The 21,817-nt window shown below is 41.7% G+C and overlaps 1 long non-coding RNA gene across 1 annotated transcript in view; it reads left to right on the top strand.

The window, feature by feature from the left end:
* Positions 1–21,817, top strand: part of LOC103349559 (uncharacterized) — an 80,709-nt gene that overhangs the window by 8,268 nt on the left and 50,624 nt on the right. Inside the window, exon 3 of the long non-coding RNA XR_007922661.2 lies at positions 215–304. This is a non-coding gene — a long non-coding RNA (uncharacterized lncRNA). The remainder of the gene's footprint in view (positions 1–214; positions 305–21,817) is intronic.

The following is a 21,817-nucleotide window of genomic DNA, read 5'->3' as shown; positions in this document are numbered from 1 at the left end:
CCATTTTCCATTTCTGAGGCAGAATATGACCCTTACCTCTTTTACCAAGTTGTCAAGACAGGGGTGTTTTCCAGCATCTCAGGAGAATTACCTTGAGAAACCTTCAAGGCAAATCTCTGTTCACATGCAGTACAATTCAATCCCAGAAATGAATGTCCTCAAGAAACCCTGTACCAGACTCCTCCATGAGAATAAAACTCCTTTCTGTGTCAAGGACCGTGCACAAGGGAGGCTGGGATCCGTGATCGGTGTGGCCCGGTGAGCAGCTGCGTGCAGTCTTCTGGTCCTGGGAAAACCTTCTCAGGTGAGCTTCTCTCTTCCTCCCCAACTCCCTTTCTTCCCACACAGAAAATTCTAGCCAAGTTTATGTATGAGAACCTGCTGGATTCCTTGGGGATGTGCGGGCAGAGAAAAGGTAATTAAATACTGGATTTGAGCGTGGTGCATTAAGATTACATTCACAATTTTCATCCGCTGGGAGTTTTCATCAAGTCAGACTTTCTCTTTCCCTCAGGCCATGTATTTTGCTCAGGTGGGGAACTTGGAGACAGAGGTAAGCAGTTGAGCACAAGCTATTCCTCCTTCCTGGGAATATCTCAAGGTTAATTGTGAGTGAGTCAGACCACCTTCCCACACACAGAACACACCTACCAGAAGCTTGTAGAAGACGTCAGCTCCATAAAATCCCATAAAAATCTTTCAGCATACCGAGTCCACTGATTGCTTATGCATATTTGCTTGAAATCAGTGGTTGAAAAAAGTTTTATTTTTTTTTACAAATTTTGGCCTTTTTTTTGCAAATTGAGTTTCAGAATTTTTGAAATGGAGAACTAGCATTCTGCTTCCTAGAACATGCCCAGAAAATGATTGCTTGGATCAAGTATGCCACTGTTAAGATGATGATAATCTTGGTTTTTTGGTTCATTACCCTTTTTTGAAGGTAATGAATTTGAAAAACATCACATTGGACTGGTTTTTAATGATCCAAAATGAAGAAGATAAATTTAGATAAATGTCAAGAATTAATCAATGAAAAGAAGATAGAGCAATATTGAATAAAACTGATATGATTTGCATTTAGCATACAGTTCATCTTATTTCAACAAACATTTATTGACTACATATTAGATTCCAGTTACTACTAATATATAAAAATGAATAAAACATCATGCTTGTTATCAGTAATCTCAGTTAAGGGATGAGGAGAATTGAAGTAAACAAATACTATATGTAGAAAATAGGAGTGGAATGTGGTCATGTATGACATGTAGGCTTTGAAGACAGATCTTGATCGTAATCCTGGTTCTTGCTTTAACTCTGTAGCTTTAAGAAAAGTTCTTTATTCAAGCCTAAGAAAACAAAAATAAAAACAAACAACCACAATAAAAAATTTTTGTTTCATCATGGCTGCACAAAGTAGGCATTCAATAACTGGAACCTAACAACAATAATTTAAATACATAAAATACATATGAGGTAGAGCAGAAAGAGTGATTTTGGGGTGGGGTGGGGTATGGATTGATTTGGGCAGGCTTCACAAAGGAAGTTGTACCTCTAAGGTGTTGTGGTATAGGAGTAGGAATTGGCTAGATCGACAGTACTTGTTAAAGGACTCCAGCTAGAGAAAATAGCACTTTCAAAGGCATAGGAGGTGAGGATTGTAAAAACTGGTAGCAATTAATATTGCTTTTGCATTCTCAGTGGAAAGTTACTAGAAATGAGGCTAGTGAAGAGGCAGGGGCCAGCTCCTTAGAAATCTATGCCCTGACACAGAATTCAAACCTGGTTGTTTGAGCCAGAAATTAAACACAGCCTTTTTTGGTGATGTGTTTTTAGTTTCAATTTTGTTTTATTTTTGTTGATGTCACCCAAGGCCCCAGAATAAGGATATTTCACTTAAAGGCTTAGATTTCTGGCTTCTCTTGAGAATTTGCCACGATGCATGTGCATTTTCTCACAGCAACAACTGGTTGGCTGAGTGCTGGCTTTTCCTTCAGGTGAGCATATGCTCTACTCTTAGTCATGGGGAAGCTTGGAGGGCTCCAACTAGGTCGGTTATGTGGGGAGATGCATCATGGGAGTGCTCGTCATGTCCTAGTCCAGATGCCTTCTAAGGCCAGGTTACTGGAAGAAGGACGTGGAACATTACTCAGGTTTATTTTGGTGCAAATTTTTTCATAATAAATGAAAAGTGCATATTATGAAAAAACATGCATGGATTTCAAAATTGCTTTTGTACCAAAATGATCTTTAAATTTAATTTCCATTTCCCATGAACTTTTAAAGTATTCTCAGACATGATGGAATTGTGGCATCAGAAGAGTTTTTTTTGGTGTGTTTTTTTTTTTTAAAGATTTATTTATTTATTTGAAAGGCAGAGTTTTACTTATTTATTTTACTTATTTAGATAGAGGCAGAGGCAGAAAGAGAGAGAGAGAGAGAGAGAGAGAGAGAGAGAGAGAAAGACAGGGCTTCCATCCTCTAGTTCACTCCCCAGATGGCCACATGGCCGGAACTGCACCAATCCAAAACCAGGAGCCAGGGGCTTCTTCCAAGTCTTTCACATGGATGCGGGGGCCCAAGGACTTGGGCCATCTTCCACTGCTTCCCCAGGCCATAGCAGAGTGATGGATGGGAAGTGGAGCAGCAGGAACTTTTTTTTTTTTTTTAAGATTCACTTATTTATTTGAAAGTCAGAGTTACACAGAGTAAGACAGAGAGAGAGAGAGAGAGAGAGAGAGAGAGAGAGAATCTTCCATGTGCTGGTTTATTCACCAAATGGCTATCACTGGGGCTGGGCGAGGTTGATGCCAGGAGTCAGGAGCTTCCTCTGGATCTCCTATGTGGGTGCAGGGGCCCAAGCACTTGGGCCATCCTTCACTGCTTTCTCAAGTGCATTAGCAGGGAGCTGGATGGGAAGTGGAGCAACCGGGTCTCAAACCAGTGCCCATACTGGATGTCAGTGCCACAGGCAGTGGCTTTACCTGCTATACCACAACGCTGGCCTGTTCAGAAGATTTTTGAAATAGGAGAAAGGTGGGGGGCGCTGAACTAAAGTTTGGAAGTGTGGAGAGAAAAGGGAGGATGATATAATAGCCCATGTCTCTGGGGCTTTGCATATTCTTGTTCCTTTCCTGGGCTGTGTTGCCCTCCCTCTCATCTATTCAAAGTCTGAGCCACTGCCCCTGTAAAGATTTCCATGAAAATGTGCAGGTCGTGTGGCTCTCACAATGTGATCTTCTTCTTCTTTGTATCCTTTCTGTCTTATGAATAAGTGGATTTCAACAAGGAGGCACTGTTTTGGAACCCTGTCTGCCTGCTCAGCAAAATGTTCCTTAAATCTCGGGCACAGTGTCTTTGAGAACTATGATCACCTACATCAACATGATATTGCTGTTAGGACTAAGAACAGAGACCCCCTGAGTCAACATGAGTTAGTGTTTTGTTCTAGGAAACATTTGCCCAAGAAAGATAAGACAGTAAACCAATACACAGTTGCAGTGTGTGTGTGTCAGGTAATTCCTGCAAATCGATTTATCTGAGATAACCATCTGCTCAGCAAGGCAAACAGCTCACTTGTCACACGGCAGTTTCCTTATCAAGACCTTCATCCTGCCCTGGTGACCAATCTGAGCTATCATGTCGTGACAACTGCTCCATCCCTATCTGTTTTCTCCTTTGAAAGATCATCCTTAAACTGACTTGCCCTCCTCCCAATCCTGTAATACTCTCTCTTCTATGGCCTTGCCTAGACAGTCGTGGTGGTGTTCTCTTACTGCTATGAGGAATGCTATCTGGTGGTGATCCTTGGGGGTTTTCAAAATCTTCCAGTCTAAATCCAGCCTAGAGCATAGGAACACCAAATCACTATTTGTTTAGAGGGATGTTTAAGAGATAATATGAGGCCGGCGCCGCGGCTCACTAGGCTAATCCTCCGCCTAGCGGCGCCGGCACACCGGGTTCTAGTCCCGGTCGGGGCGCCGGATTCTGTCCCGGTTGCCCCTCTTCCAGGCCAGCCCTCTGCTGTGGCCAGGGAGTGCAGTAGAGGATGGCCCAGGTGCTTGGGCCCTGCACCCCATGGGAGACCAGGAAAAGCACCTGGCTCCTGGCTCCTGCCATCGGATCAGCGCAGTGCGCCGGCCGCAGCGCGCCAGCCGCGGCGGCCATTGGAGGGTGAACCAACGGCAAAGGAAGACCTTTCTCTCTGTCTCTCTCTCTCACTGTCCACTCTGCCTGTCAAAAAAAAAAAAAAACAAAAAACAGACAAAAAAAAAAAAAGAGATAATATGATGTGGTATTCTGATTAGATGTGGCCAGGTGGAGAGCAAATCAAGGGTGCACCACGCTGATCCGATGGCAGGAGCTAGGTACTTATCCTGGTCCCCCATGGGGTGCAGGGCCCAGGCGCTTGGGCCATCCTCCACTGCACTCCCGGGCCATAGCAGAGAGCTGGCCTGGAAGAGGGGCAACTGGGACAGAATGCGGAGCCCCGACCAGGACTAGAACCTGGTGTGCCGGAGCCACAAGGCGGAGGATTAGCCTAGTGAGCCGCGGCGCAGGCCTCTAAGGTATTCTAATACTGTTCTTGCATAGTTAGTGTCTCCCCAGCACTAAGAACCTGAGGCTGTATAACAAAGCAATCAAGTGTTTCCTTGCTGAATTTTAATGCTGGATGTACTATGTTCTATGTGTGTAGGGAATGAATTGCTTAGATTTTTTTTTTTATTAAAGATGTATTTACTTATATATTTATTTATTTGAAAGGGGCGGGGAGAGACAGACAGCTCTTCCATGCACTGGTTCACTCCTCAAGTAGCCGCAATGGCCAGTGTTGAACTAGACTGAAGCCGGGAGCCAGGAGCTTCATCGGGGGCTCCCATGTGAGAGGCAGGGACCCAAGAGCTTGGGCCATCTTCTGCTGCTTTTTCTAGGTCATTAGCAGGGAGCTGGATTACTGTGGAGCAACCAGGACTCAAAGCGGCTTGCATATGGGATATTGACTTTGCAGGCAGTGACCTTACCTGAGACGCCACAATGCTGGCCCTGCTTAGCCTGTCTGAGGCTAGGTTCCTCATCTGTGAAATGATAACACTGATAGTATCTACTTCACTGAATTCTTGTGATGCCTAAATGTGCTGATATGTGAAGTGTTTAAAACTGTAATACATTGGTGGATTTAAAAGCTTTTACTTGGGGGCTGGCACTCAGGTGTAGGAGGGTGAGCCTCTGCCCGCACTGCCAGCATCTCATACGTGCTGTGTGCTGGTTCAAGTCCCTGCTGGTGCATCCGGGAAAGCTGTGGAGGACGGCCCAGGTGCTTGGGCTTCTGTCTCTGCACCCACATGGGGAACCGAGATGAACCTCCTGACTCCTGGCTTCGGCCTGGCCTACCTCTGGCTGTTGCAGCCATTTGAGGAGTGAGCTAGTAAATGGAAGATCTCTCTCTCTCTCTCTCTCTCTGTATTTCTGTTAAATAAACAGATAAATCTTTAAAAGAAAAGCTTTGACTTATTTAGACAGTCATTTGCCGTGTTACCTGCTTAACGTAATATTTCTGATCTTAACAAGCTCACTTTAAACCTTTCATCTATTGCAAGTTTTCATCTTTTATCCATAGCATTAAGTATATTACATTGTTTTGGCACACAGGAGACATTTAGCTAATATGAATGTAATCATTTGTTTCTTTTTAAAAGTTTTATTTATTTATTTCAAAGACACAGCTAACTTCCAGCTGCTGGCTCATCCCTAAAAGTCAGGAGCCAGGAGCTGCATCCAGGTCTCCCATGCGGGTGCCAGTGGCCCAAGCACATGGGTCATCCTCCGGTGCTTTGCCAGGCACATTAGCAGAGAGCTGGATTGGAAGTGGAGCAGCCAGGGCTCAAACCAGTGCCCATATGGGATGCTGGTGCTGCAGGCAGTGGCTTAGCCTGCTGTGCCACAGCACCTATCCCCAGAATGTAATTTCTTTATTTTATAGATCTTATTATCTGTACCTCCTATTTTGGCACTAAGTTATACATTGTTTTATGTGTGTCTTGCTTCTTAATTAATTTATACACTCTTGCAGAAGAAGTCTTTTGTCTTCCTTATCTTGTCTACCTACACAGCACCTGCAGTGTCAACTACATAAAGAGGATCAGCAATAATTTATGCAAATGACTTTATACGTATTATTTTGGTTATGAACCGATCTGCCCAGTAAGGTTTTTCAATGTTATTCCTCGTCCCCCGCCCCAAGAAAGTGTCAAACTCTTAAAACTTCTATTGTAACTGTCTTCTAAGGGTCATAAGATAAAAAAGCAGGGATTCTTTGTTATTTCTGATGTTAACTAATTAGATGTCAACCTCACAAAATCAGCCTAATATTCCTAAAACTGTTTCTTGAGCCGAAGCTGGGGACTTATTTAAGACCAATTGTTGGCAGGCACCGCGGCTCAATAGACTAATCCTCCGCCTTGCGGTGCCGGCACACCGGGTTCTAGTCCCGGTCGGGGCGCCGGATTCTGTCCCGGTTGCCCCTCTTCCAGGCCAGCTCTCTGCTGTGGCCAGGGAGTGCAGTGGAGGATGGCCCAAGTGCTTGGGCCCTGCACCCCATGGGAGACCAGGACAAGTACCTGGCTCCTGCCTTCGGATCAGCGCGGTACGCCGGCTGCAGTGCACCGGTCGCGGCGGCCATTGGAGGGTGAACCAACGGCAAAGGAAGACCTTTCTCTCTGTCTCTCTCTCTCACTGTCCACTTTGCCTGTCAAAAAAAAAAAAAAAAAGTATGAAAGCAAAAGTTCTGGGGCCAGTGTTGTGATGTGGCAGGATAAACCACTGCCTGCATCCCATGTGGGTACCAGTTCATATCCCAGGTATTCCACTTTGAATCCAGCTCCCCGTGAAAGCAGCAGATGATGGCTCAAGTGCTTGGGCCCCTGCAATCCATGTGGGAAACCCGGATAGAGTTCCAGGCTCCTGGCTTCAGTCTGGCACAGACCTGGTGTTTGGGGCCATTTGGGGAGTGAACCTGTGGATGGAAGATCTCTGTGTCCCCGTCTCATTCTCTGTAACTCTGTCTTCCAAATCAATGAATAAATCTTAAAAATAAAAAGAACACAAAGTGCCAGGGCACTGAGATTAGCTAAAACTAGTACAACGTTATTTCTTCAATTAAGTCATTGGGCTGACTTAGATTCATATGGATGGGACACACGCAGACTCAATCTCTTCCTGACAGGAATGGCGAAACCTCATTGTAAAAAGCATGTAGGATTGGAGGTAGCGATCATCTTTGTAAACACCACAATGATAGCCTGGATAAACTTAGAGGAAAAGAAAGTAGTGAGTTGGAAGATGTTATTGAGAATGGACCTAGAAAATAGCAAGAAAAAAGAGATAATCAAAATGAAAGAGTAGTTAAAAATAATTTGATAAGGAGAATAGAGTTGGGGAATGACAAAGAAGCACTATTTAAAATTTTCCCAAATTCAAAATACGATGAATCAGTAAAAGTAGTAACAAATTGTTTCCAAGAAATGCCTTAGTCAAACTGCAAAATGTCAAATTTATACATATATATATGTGTGTGTGTGTATTTTCCTCTAGAAGAAATACATAAAATACAAAACATAAAGGAAAATCGCTTGCAGTTAAAAAATTTTAATACTAAATTTTTAAACAAAGTCATAAGATGAGGGGTGGTGATATTAGACTGCCAGGGTCCTTGTCATTGTCAGGAAGATTGGCATGGGGAATAATGAGGCTTTTTTTTTTTTTTTGAAGAATTTATGCTCTCTATATATGATAAAGCTTAAGATTAAGATAGAGATTAAAAACTAACAGTATTATGTAGAACATATAGAATATGAAATAAATCAAAGGCAAAGAAAATGAAGTAAGTTAACAGAAAACACAAAATAAAGATGTTAAAAAAGCATTCGATTATATCTGAAATTAAACTCATCTAGTAAAGAATAGCGATCATTATACTTAGTGAAATAAGACAGTCATAAAAAGACAAATACCATGTGGTCTCTCTAATCTGTGGTAATTAGTAGAGTACTTAAAATGTAGTCTATAGGAATGAAATTGACACTTTGAGATGTGATGATTTTCAACAGCCCTTGCCTTGGCTGTTGAAGAACAATATTTTTCTTATTTGTTTTGTTTTGTGCTTTTCTTCTTTTTTTCTTCATACTTAGAAAAAGTTGATTGAAAAGTGATCTCTGCAAAAAATAAGAATGAGAAATGAAGAATGAGGAGGAAGAAAGGTGGGAGTTTGGGGTGGGGCAGAATCATCATGTTCGCAAATCAATTCCCAAATTCATGAAGTTGTATTCCTTCAGCAAAATTTTAAAAAAAGAAACACACAGACACACAATAAAAATTAAAAACTACACACACAAAAAACCAGTCTGGCTTTATGCTATTTATAAATAATAAGCTATATGGCAATATGGAAAATGTAACTTAAAAAAAAGCATGATAGAGATACTGACAGTACCTAATGATACAAGGAAGAATCCATCAAGAAAGCATAATAATCATGACATTTTTTATTTACAACATAGCCTAAAAACATATAAAAACAAAATTGACAGAATTAGAAAGACAATTGGGGGCCGGCACCATGGCTCACTTGGTTAATCCTCCACCTGCAGCGCCGGCATCCCATATGGGTGCCGGGTTCTAGTCCTGGTTGCTCCTCTTCCAGTCTAGCTCTCTGCTGTGGCCCAGGAAGGCAGTGGAGGATGGCCCAAGTGCTTGGACTCCTGCACCCACATGGGAGACCAGGAAGAAGTACCTGGCTCCTGGCTTCAGATCGGCTCAGCACCAGCTGTAGCGGCCATTTGGGGAGTGAACCAATGGAACAAAGACCTTTTTCTCTATCTCTCTCTCTCACTGTCTATAACTCTACCTGTCAAATAAAAAAAAAAATTTAAAAAAAAAAGAAAGACAATTGGACAGGTCCACAGTTACGGGAGATATGTGAAGATGTTATATCAGATGTCAGTAATTCTGTTTTACCAGACCAAAAACTAATGATAGGGTGGAGCGAAACTTTTGTGTCCTAAGATACCATCATTTTCACTGTTGTGATTTTTGAGTGGGCCTGGGAGATCAGGAACTCCTCACCCCTGCTGTAGTTGCTTCCAGTGGTGAACTGCCCAAAACATTTATAAAACTGATCATGTGCCTGGTCAAATTAATGGGAAAAAATTAGAAAGAAAACATAATATCTGGCAGAGGGCATGGAATGAGAAAATTAGTACATTCATATACAATTTCAGCACATTTAAATTGATATTAACTTTCTGCCCTGCAATTTGACAGTACTACATAAAAGCCTTGCATATATTCTGATTTTGCAATTACAATTATAAAATGTTTTGTTAATTATATGATTATACAAATGGAAAAGTATATGGATATTCATCATGGTACTATATGCAATGAAAAGTTGAAACTAAACTAAATGTCTCAAAATACGGAATTGGTTAATTTTTTTTTGAAATTATTTGAAAGCATGAGACATGGAATCAAAACAGACATAGAAATATGTCAGCTAATATTTGATATTTGAGACAAGTAGAGTCGGGATATGTGGAGACATTTCTGTATAGATTCAAGATTTCCTTCTCAATTAGCTTGAACATAGTCTCAGAATTCTAATATCAAAGTCTAAGCTATAAGCAGAATCAGAAAAAAAAGAAACATGAAATTTAGGAGCTATTCTTATTGTATGGGAATAGCTGATGACACAAAAATGTTCATAGAAAATGCAGATTACCAAGGAGTATACACTGAGGACTAAACTTTGTTTAGAGTCTTCACCCTTAAATATGTATGAATAAAAATGTTGGCATGAATGTCAGAAGCAGTTTTTTTCTGGTGATGGGATTACCTGTGATTTTTATTTTCTACCGTTTATTTTCCATAGTGAAGGTATATTACTTTTACAGTAAGAAAATAAATGAGATTTCACTCTTGCTTCAGGCCCTCGCATCTGAGAATCCTTCCTTGTATCGAATCAATTTCTCCCTCGACTCGTTTAGTGTCTGAGCCTCTTTCATTGAACTTATTGGAGTTTGACCTTTGTGAGAGTTATCTGTGTATGTGCGTCTTTCTCCTCAACTAGATTGGAATTTCTGGAGTGTAGTGACTCATATCACTCAGCACAAGTGGATTACTCTTAATAGGTGCTATGACATATTTTGTTGCACGGAATCGAGTGAACTTTTGGAACCCCTTTCATCTGAGTCAGAAAGCCATAAATCCGTACACCCTATGCTCAAGCATAGAGTTCATAATTGGAAACCCTGATGCTGAGTGGCAATACAAACTTGAAAGGAAATTAACTGGATATCCAGGCTTAGTGAACTTCTTCAATTCCCTTGTCAAGTTTCCTCTGTATATTTTCACTTCGTATAAACAAAGTGCCATATTTTATTTCTACTTTTGGAACTTGGTAAGGTGGATATTTTAGATATGATATAGATTTTAGTTAAGAGGGACAACTTATGCAGTAGTTTTTCAGCTTTCTGTCTGGAGGTAAGGAAACGTTCATTTTTGCAGAAGTTCTTGATGTTGGCAAACAAGACTATACTCAACTCTGAACCCCAAGGGCTTTGTCGTGTCACTGTTGAGAAGGGCTGAGTGGAATACTTTTCTCCAGAGGGCAGAATATTCAGGGATGCAGGCAAGCAGTGACCTACTCCCATGTCTTTCTGTGTGTGTTCAGGATGAATTTCTGAGAGAAGACCCCCGAAAGGGGAAGAATCTAAAGAGAAGATTCTCATCCAGCAGTGGATGAGAGAGAATAGCCTCCAGGACACATTTTTTTTTTTAAGATTTATTTTATTTATTTGAAAGACAGAGTTACAGAGAAAGGTAGAGACAGAGAGAGAAAGGTCTTCCTCCCAGATGGCCGCAATGGCCGGAGCTGCGCCGATCCAAAGCCAGGAGCCAGGAGCTTCCTCTGGTCTCCCACCGGGGTGCAGGGGCCCAAGGACTTGGGCCATCTTCTACTGCTTTCCCGGGCCATAACAGAGAGCTGGATTGGAAGAAGAGCAGCTGGGACTAGAACCCGCGTCCATATGGGATACTGACGCTTCAGGCCAGGGCTTTAACCAGTTGCACCACAGCGCCGGCCCCAGGACGCACTTAATGGAACAAATGAAAACTTGAGAAGCTAATCTGAGTCTGGAAACAGGTACTGAGACTGAAGGGTAGAAATGTCATCATTTTCAGGAGAATTAAGCTAACTGTCATTATCAGCTGCTTTTTCTTAATGTTTGAATACAACAACAGACCAGGTGCTGGAGTTCTTGTTCATTGTTCTTTTACATGAGTCGTTATCGAACATTTCAGGAAAGAAAAATGCCCTCTTTCTAACGATCTTCAAAGTTGGAAAGTCCGTAACCTTTCTTGGTAAACTATTCCAGAGTTCAGCAGTGCATCCTTTTAACAGAGAACATTATGTACATAAATAACAGACAGTAAAATTGAAGTCTCTGCCCTTTTGTTTTATGCTTAATAGATATGGGCCTGGAGAGCCCAGTTCCCAGTGTCGTAAAACATCATATACACATGACAAGCGGCACCAGCACCACAGTTATAGTTATTAGGGAGACGTCCATAGAAGATTTAAATGTGTCTCAATTTCACTGCAGTCTTTCCAATCACGTGTAGGTGGTTAAGGTGGTCAGTAGTGTGGAAGAATGATATCTACGTGCATATACAATTTTGTGTGTGTCATGGAGAATAACAGTGACTATATCCATGCAAATGCAATTATAGTATACTTTAATATTACTTTAATATTCCTTCTTTGTCTTCATGATCAAAAGTCTAGCTCTCCCCCCTCCGCACACCATTTGTTTTCTCTTCAGAAGAGTGAAAGAGCTGGCATTGAACATGAAGCTCCTAACCTTTGGCCCTGGGCTTTAATGCTACATTGAAGTTTTGTGTTTTGTCTGCTATACCAGGGTTTTGTTCACTAGGGTCCTCTCTTGCTGCCTGCCAGGGTATACACTAGCAGGAAGCTGGAACTGGGGGCAGAGCTGGGACTTGATCAAGGTGTACTGATATGGGATGTGGGTGTTCCAAGTGGTGTTTAACTACTAGGCCAAATGCCTGCCCCTGGACTTTTTTTTATGTCTGGTTTTGTAATTTGATTTTCCTAGTAATTTGTTTTATAGTAGTTTATAAATGCATTGGTCTTTATTGGATTGGAAGTAAAAACTGGTCCATCAGATGGGTTGAGAAGCACTGGTGTAAGTGGGGCATTGAATTTTCCTAGCACTTGCTAGGGCATTAAGAGAACAGAATGCTTGCAAATTTATAAAAGTAATTGCCAGAAGTGGGCTTAGTATTTCCATTACATTTGGGCCTGCACATTTGATGTGAATAGTTTATGGAAAAAAGGACAGGGAAATCTGAAGAACCTGGAGTTATGACACATTCTTATGGCACTCTACCAATTACTTTCCAGTTTCTGAAGTTATATTAGAAATGTGATTTTTGTTGCCAAGTTCAAGAAGTCCTTTTAGCAATTCATAGCACAGAGGAACATTTCCATACACTATGACTCTAATACATTTTCCACCAAGTTTTTTTAAATATGCAGCTGAGTCTACTCTCTTGTTCTTTAATATGAATTTTCTAAGTAGGCTAGTATCTGTTTCTACTCAGTAGCCACATTTACTCTAATCACCAGTCAACTCTGTAATGATTGTAAAAGGTAAAATTTAGTCCACTGGGATTTTGTTCACCTCTAGATTCAACAAACTTAATTGCTTCCTGTGATTCAAGTCAAAGGAAAATAGAAGGATGCTTGAACACGTTATCAATCACAATGAAGTATTCTTGGAGATTTCTTCTGGGGTTGATAATGATAACTGCTCCCTCAGACACTCTAGCCATTTATTAACCCATATAATACAATAAAGGCTTAGTCCAGCAACCTCAATACCTACCACAGCTTAAGCCTGAACACGAAAAACGCCTGTAAGCAGTGAATTACGCAGCTGTCGTAAAAGCTGTGTGTAGTCCAAAATACTAGGTCAGCGCAGAAGCGCCCTGGGTTAGAGGGCAAAGTCCTGGTGTCATGTGTAGGCTAGGTTGGCACCCAGTCACTTGTTTCTCTATGAAGAGCCCATCCACCCTGCGAATTGACGCCATCCACCACCACTTTCTCTGTCAAGTCTGTGCTGAGTTTCATTCTCAGTACACTGACAGGCCTCAGCACGTTTCAATGGCTCCCTGCTAACTTTGTTGTGATTTTTTTGTTTGCCTGTCAGCTCTTTCAAATGAATAGGTAGATGGCAAGGACAGCATTTGATGTGCATTTGTATCCTTCCCACCGCACCTAGTATGCAATAGGCATTCTGTAGCAGTTTGTGGAAGAAATAAAGAGGCGGTTCTCTGGTTAACCCTTCAGTTCCTCTGAGGGAAGCAAGCGCTCTTGTGGCCCCAGCAAGCAGGTTTTTTCCCTTGGTCACAAAAGGCACATACAACTTTTATATTTCTATCTACCAGCACTTTCAGTTTCTTCTTGAAAGCATCTATGATTCCAACAGGAATTATAAAAGACGCTAAGGTAACAGGTGCTTGTGTCAAGTAGAAATCTCACCGCCGAGTGGCTGGCTACTTCTGGTGCCATTTTATTAGCCTGCTTGCCTTGGTGTCTGACTGTTACTGGTCTCTACTGGAAGACGGCTAATTGCCCCTGCCCTGCAGCTGGACAAGGCACAGCTGTTCCCTTCCTGCCTCTTCCAGTCTGTCTCATGGCCAGCACACAGTTTCTGTTTCCTCTTCTTTACCATCAACTTGGAACATTTATCCCATGCAAATGGTAAATATGAACGCTATCTGTGAAATACTGAATTTATACCAGATCCACAGTTTGTGTCAGGCTTCTTATTATAGATTGTAGGCATATGGAAGAATGATGTGTCATCCTTGTTCTTGAGAGACTTAGAAATTAGTGGGGAAAATAGATCGATTAATAAATTATTGCATTACCTAATGCTATCATTAATTGAATGGTCACTGTGCCAAGTCTCACTTTTATAGTCTCCTTTACTGTTCATTAAATGATACTATTATTATTCCCAATTTACAGATAAAGAAAACGAATCTTTGGGAGAATATGTAAATCATCCAAGGTCCCACTTCTTGTAAGGAAAAAGATTTAAACTTAAGGTGTTTGAATACCAACTCTGCACATGTAATTGTGATATAATATTTCTCTAAGATACCAGGGTACCTTCCTCATTCACTCTCCTATCTTGAAATGTCACTGTGAGGTAGGAGTGCAGAATTCATTTTTCAATTATTTTAAAAATTTATTTATTTGAGAGGGAGAGAGATAATGTACACTCTCATCTGCTGGTTCTCTCCTCATATGTCTTCATTGGTGGTGACTGAGCTGAAACAAAGCCAAGAGCCAGGAAATCCATCCAGGTGTCCCACAGGGTTGGCAAGGACCCAGCTGCCTGAGTCATCACTGCTGTCTCCAAGGGCCCACATTAGCAGGAAGTTGGAACAGGAATCAGGAGCCAGAGCTGGAAATTGAAGCCAGATACTCCCAAATGGGATGTGGATATCTTAACTGGCAACTTAATTGCTGGACTAAACCTTTGCCCTTACATTTATCTTTTAGCAAATTAACAGGTACTAAAGCTGCCATGTATTGATATATTTTGCTGTAATATGCATAGATAAGATCATGTAGGATTTTATGTAAATTTTTAAGAGATTAAAGTGTATATGCCTAAGTTACCCAGACCATTGCATTACCGGGCTAACTTATTATTTTCACTTTTATACTTATGAAAACAAATTGTTGCTCCCCCATTCGCGGAGGAACGACACAGGACCCTGCGCTGTTCTTTTGTCTGTTCGGACCTTCCCGGGTTTGCTGCTGGTCCTTCCCGGGTTGGCTGCCAACCCTTCCACCTCCGTGGAAGGGCGGCTCCCCCTGCCACTTTCCCCACTTCCGCGGGGGAGCGGCACACCGCCGGCCAGCTCTCTCGGGGGCTGCTCAGATGTTATCAGGATGTTCCTGGTGCATGTTGTCTCTCTCCTCCTTTATAGTCCTTTTCCACCAATCCCAACTCTGCTACCCACATGCCGAGCACGCTGCTCTCCTCCAATCAGGAGCAGCTCCTGCAGTTTATTGGTCGAACTGGAGGCAGCTGCGTAGAAGCTGTTTCCTCCTCTCCCAGCGCCATATTGTGGGAGAGCAGATGCATAGAATAAGTCTTAATTCGAGTAACTTAGTCTAGTCCAAGTTGCTCCCCACACAAATGGTTGGCCGGCACTGTGGCTCACTAGGCTAATCCTCCACCTTGCGGCACTGGCACACCGGGTTCTAGTCCCAGTCGGGGCACCGGATTCTGTCCCGGTTGCCCCTCTTCCAGGCCAGCTCTCTGCTGTGGCCAGGGAGTGCAGTGGAGGATGGCCCAAGTACTTGGGCCCTGTACCCCATGGGAGACCAGGAGAAGCACCTGGCTCCTGCCATCGGATCAGCACGGTGCTGGAGGGTGAACCAATGGCAAAGGAAGACCTTTCTCTCTGTCTCTCTCTCTCACTGTCCACTCTGCCTGTCAAAAAAAAAAAAAAAAGGTTTTGTTTGACCTATTACCTTGTCATTTCAATGTTATGTCTTACCATTTTAAAAAGTGATCAAAAATATTTTAACTGACAAAAATCTTTCCACATTTATAGTGTAGCTTGTGATGTTTAAATACATGTATACATTGTGTAATGTCTAATCAGAATAGACAGATCTATCTGCTCAAATATTTATCATTTCCTCTTTAATCTAAAACAGAATTACCTTCCCCAACTTCCAAAACATGTCCAGTCTCCTTCAAATTCTCAAAGACCACAGTTAGTTGACCCATCAAGGCCCTGACAATTTCATAAACACCTCATTATGAGCATAATCAGGCATTGAAGTTTTGAACTCATTTAAGTTTCTCCCAGGTTTCCTCCTGCTGTGGCTTGATTTCTTGCCCTCTGTCCTCCCTGAGATCTCTTCTGCCTTCAATTATAGTTCATTTTACTAACAGGATCTCATACTATTACCTAGGCTCAGTTCTCCTTTGTGCTATAACAAAAGATAATCACTGTGCCCCCTCATCCTTCCTACTGTGAGAAATGAATCCCATTGAGCCAGAGTCATGTTTTCCTATTACCTAGGGAGCTCTTGTCTTTCTTGCTATGATGATGACTGGCACTGAGTAAGCAGCAGAAAATGTCTTCTCTACTTGATGTGCTAATGTTACTCTGAAGCTTTTCCCCCATAAAAGCAAAACGAAAACCCCATAATGTGTTGGAAAATAGGTAATGATTGTAAAGGTGAGAGGTGAATGTGACTTTTTAAAGTATTTTTATATAAGCACTTCCTACCATTTTCTAAGCTATTTATTTTGATAATCTCACACTCAAGAAGAAATAGTTAACTCAGTATATTTACATAAAACCAACACCCTGAATTTTTAAAATATTTCATTACTAATGATAGTTTATTTTTCTGTTTGGTGTGAGATTTTAACAATGAGGATTATGTTGTTGATATGTTGTAAAAACTAAGCTGCAGAATCTTTCTTGACTATTTCACAACAAAACAGATTTCTGCATCAAAGACCTTTATTTTTTCATGTTGTCTACTCACGCAATATAATGGGATGCATTAGTTGTGTTTCTCCAGAGAAACAGAACCAATAGGACACACACAAGGGTCTTCAAGTTCATGGAAAATATATATTATGGAAAAACTGCATGTATTTCAAAAAATTTTCGCACCAAAATAAATTATTTTTCAATTATATTTTTGATCAAGTTTAAAAAATTTACTTACTATTTATTTATTTATTTATTTATGTGTATGTGTGTGGGTGAGGGAGAGAGACAGAGAGAGGGTCAGAAAGAGAGAGAGAGAGAGAGAGAGAGAGAGATCATTCCCACTCACTGATTTACTCCCCAAATGCCCACAACACTCAGAACTGGGTAGGCTGAATCAGGAGCTGAAACCTGATATTGAACCCAGGTTCTGAACATGGGAGGACACGGGTGTCTTAACTATTGTGATTACTACACTAAACGCCCACCCCTTCATGAACTTTTTGAAGTGCTTGTGGATATATATACACATATGAGTATATGCATACAGAGATGTATTTTAAGGAATTGGCTCACACAGTTATGGGGGTTGGCAACTTTGAGATTTTTGTGGCATGCTGGCAAGGCTGGAAACTTAGGAAGAAGTTGTTACTGTAGCTCAAGTCCAAAGGTGGTCTATTGGCATTCCTTCTGCAACTCACAGATTTTAGGACTGTGCTGCATACTTTAAGTTGGAGAGTGACTCTCTGAAAATGTTAATCCACATATTCTGTACATCAAGGGACCAAGTCAAGCCAACAAGGCATCAGAGGCAGGGTGATGTGTAGTAGGCAAATGACTGTGAAGCGCTGAGAGAAGAGAACAAGAACCATGAGTGGTGGGGGAATAAGAGACATTCAGGAAAGAGGCAGTGACCTTGATATCTTGGCTATAGAGCTTGATATCTTGAAATCTTGGTCCTAGAGTAGTACTTTTTGACAATGTGTTCCCTCTGCCGTGTGAATGCCCTGAGGCAGAGATAGACGTGTGTCATTGATGTAAGAAAGAGCAAGGATGTCAGGCTGTTGAGGGGGCTCATTATTCATGAAGGTGTTATTTTTCCTTAGGATGGGGGCAGATGATTGAGGTCAGGAGCCAAGTACCATGCTATCTCAGCAGGTGGCAGAAGGTAATGGAAGTTATGGATGAAGGAAACATTGTCGTTATAAAGGTGCCGGACAGATACATATGAGGCTAATAGACAAAAGCAGCACTGTTGGAAGGTCATATGGCCCTTGTGAGTCTGGAGTCAGAGAAAGTGCTCATCTATGCCTCTTAAATGGCATTGAGTCTGGAAATGATGTCAGTTCCAGTGCTAATTTGGAAAAAGCAGAATGAAGGTGAAATGCATATTGTCGCTCCCCCTCTTCGTGGAGGAACGACACTAAGCCCTGCCTAGGCTTCATATCCGAGTCACGGCACCATTATGTCGCTCCCCCTCTTCGTGGAGGAACGACACAGGACCCTGCGCTGTTCTTTCGTCTGCTCGGCCCTCCCTGGGTTTGCTGCTGGTTCTTCCCGGGTTGGCTACTATCCCTTCCACCTCCGTGGAAGGGCAGTTCCCCCTGGCCACATTCCCCACTTCCGCAGGGGAGCGGCACACCGCCGGCCGGCTCTTCTCGGGGGCTGCACGGGTTCCCTTAGATGTTCCCCATAGATGTTCCTGGTGCATGTTGTCTCTCTTCCTTTATAGTCCTCTTCCACCAATCCCAACTCTGCTGCCCACACGCCGAGTACGCTGCTCTCCTCCAATCAGGAGCAAGTCCTACAGTTTATTAGCTGAACTGGAGGCAGCTGTGCGGAAGCTGTTTACTTCTCTCCCAGCGCCATATTGTGGGAGAGCAGATGCATAGAATAAGTCTTAATTCCAGTAACTCAGTCTAGTCCGGTTGCTCCCCACACATATTTACTGGTTTGGCTAATAATTCATGGAAGACAACTGAGGTCAAAAGTTTGGGTGGAGAATACTAGGCACTTTGGAGAATAGCACTGGAGAAGCTATGGATTGGGAGAAAGCAAAAGTCACCTATTAAAGATACAATCCTTTCTCCCAGAAACACTGGGAATCTAATGCTTTAAGAACTCTATTATGTCTATATGCAAATATATAAGTATACATACAAATGCACACATCAAATACATATACACATACATATATTTACAAAAACACACATTCACTTTCTCTCTGTCTCTCTCACTGTCACTCTGCCTGTCAAAAAGTTTAAAAAAAAACAACACACATTCACACACACACACACACACATGCACACACACACTAATCAGCAATGCCTCAAATTCTACAAACAGAATGGAGAATAAAGTTAAAGTTCTGAAGAAAAGCAAAATGTCACTTTGCTTAATTGGTAATGTTTATGGACATTAATTTCAAACAGACCATGCATACAAAAATATTTTTAAACTTTAAATCTTTGCTAAAAGAATTACAAAGAATATTGTTATATAAAGCTAATATTTGTACAAAGTATTATAGAGTTTAGAATAAAATTTCACATCTAGTGGATTGGAAATCTTGCTAATAAGAGACAAGAATTGAGAAATAGGATGAGGAGTCAAAAAGAAAACAAAATGAAGCAATTAGCAATCTCCAACCACTGTGGTGCATGGACCAAATCACTAACTACCAGGCGTTAATCTGAACGTGAATGATGGATGGTGAATTTACAGCACTGAAATAAATGCAAGGGACAATTTGCCAAAGACATGCTACTTCCAATACTGCTTTGAATCAAGGTATTTATTAATCCAAGTGCCAGACTCTTAAGATCACTAATGGTAAATTGACACATCTGCCTTTCATCATGTGACTCAACTCCAAAGCAGATGCAGGTAGAAGGCTGGCCCAAGTTCAGAGAACAGCTTCTAAAAGGCAAGCTAAGCACTGATTTCAAGGTTCCACAGTCCTTTGATCGGCTTCTGGCATTTGCTGCTTGCTCTCTTGCCTTTCATGCTGCAGCTTTTGTCTCTTTTGAGGGTTTGTTCCAGGGAGCAGGCACAGAGAAACACTTCCATATGCCTGGCTATGCCAATTGCTCCATCACATTTGGGGTACCATTAACTTAGGCAATCCACCCATCTCATTACCACACAAAGAACAAGTGGCTCGATTCTGCCCTCCTCACTCTGCAGACTGCAGCAACATGTCCTCTGTGGAGAGAAGCACAAGATCTCTCAGCCTTGTCCCCCAGGAGGAGGCTCCTTTCTGTCTTCCCTGTGGAAACCTGACAAGGGCATGCTCTGGCAGCACGACTCTGACCCAGGGGTTTGCGGAACCTGACTGGAGAACTCTGAGAACCGTGTGAAAGTCTCCTGGGAGATGTCTCTTCCAAGACAATATTGTATTTCTTGAAAATGTATGAAGGAAAAATGGTGGGCTTGAAATGAACAGACATGATTTTGGAAGCCATTCCTACAACTTGCTGGCTATGTAAAATTAAGCAAGTCTCTTTCCTGAGTCTCCTTATTGTATGTGAATAATAAGGTTGACCTTAAAGCTGATATGGAGAAATAATGAGGTGGTATATGAGCAGTTAACTGGACCAAAGCCTGGTCATTCCGAAAAGCTGCTCTGTAATTCTGCATCCTATCATGTCTTTAGTGGACATCTGATAGAAGACCAGGCACTGTGCTAAGTGCTTTCCAGATAGCTCATTCAGTCCTCTCAGCCATCTGGTGAGGGAGTCATTGTTTATCCAGTGAGCCTGATGATGAAATGAAAGCTGAGAGAATTAAACAACGTACCCAAGTCATCCAACAGTGAACAGAAATCCTAGACTCTGAACTCATGTGACAAAATATTCTTTGCTTTTGCATGCATTAGCTCTGGAGTTGAAAGTATGGCAGTCATGAAAAGGGAGTGTTTGGGACTCCCCTGGGCTCCTGTTCACAATTATAGATTACTCAATACTTCTCTTACTTGACACTTACTACCTGGTATTTCCTTAAAAGTCGTTAGAATCTAAGCTCCTTGAGGCTCTAAGTATTATTCTTTGTGATTATATTTTAATGTATAAAGTACCATATCTAGAACACAACAGATTATTAATAAAGGTTTATTAAATGATAAATGATTTCAAGTGCTTACCAAGAAATGGAGAGTGCAGAAAGATTGGGTTCAAACATGACTCTCCCAAAATTTGTTTTGGGGCTCCCACATGACAGGGACCAAAGTACTTGAGCCATCACTTACTAACTCCTGGGGTTCCCATTAGCAGGGAGCTGTACTGGAAGTGGAGCTGGAACATGAACCCAAGGACTCCAGTGTGGGATGAAAGTCTTTCAAGTGGTATCTCAAATGCAGCACCAAATGCTCACCCTGGTTTTTAAAAAATTAAACCTGTCCTTAGATTTATTCACAGAGTATGCATACACACTTCTTAGAAAACAGGGCTATTTTCGGACTCTTAATAACCATGAGATTTTGAGGTCTATAAAGAAGGTATCACAGTGTCAATGGAGATGAAAACTAAAAATATTCTCTAATTTAATAACCTGATACTTTGCATTCTAGTTCAAATAAATAGCTCACCTTAATCTTGATCTGTGTTATAAAAACAGACATGGAGAAGTATTTGGGGGATGAATTTCTGTAACAAATATTTGCAGATTCCTCTACCTTTCTTTTCCATCAGTGATTTTTCACTTGTCTGGTATGCAAAGGCCTGTTCCATTATTTAAAAGAACCTTTACAACATTTACGTATAGGTTGTGATTGCTACCATAAACATAGGTCTGTTGGGTCAGGAACAGTTACTACTGTCCAGAGGTCAAGAAAACAAAAAGCAAAACCAAAACAAAACCGAAAGAGGAGTTTGTTGCACTCATGATGCCATGACCAGGTACAGGCGGATCAATGAGATCAGAGAGAGGCTCTTCAGCTTCAAGGAGGACACCTGCCCCTGCAGTTCAGACATCATCAGTATTAATTACCTTATTCATTTGCAAACCATCTGTTCTCAAACATGGGCACTTGGAGCCCAATTCTCCTATCTCAGGGCTCTCCAGTGTGTACCCTATACATATTTAATCTTCAACTGATTTCAAAAGAAGCAAAGTCTGGTACAGATGGATGGTACTGGAACAAGGGAAAGCCATTAGTACATTTCTTTGATGATTCTTTTGTTTGAGACATAATTATCCATTC

The sequence above is a fragment of the Oryctolagus cuniculus genome, chromosome 14 (assembly GCF_964237555.1).
Source record: "Oryctolagus cuniculus chromosome 14, mOryCun1.1, whole genome shotgun sequence".
Taxonomy (NCBI): Eukaryota; Metazoa; Chordata; class Mammalia; order Lagomorpha; family Leporidae; genus Oryctolagus; species Oryctolagus cuniculus.
This window is presented reverse-complemented; position numbering and strand designations above follow the sequence as displayed.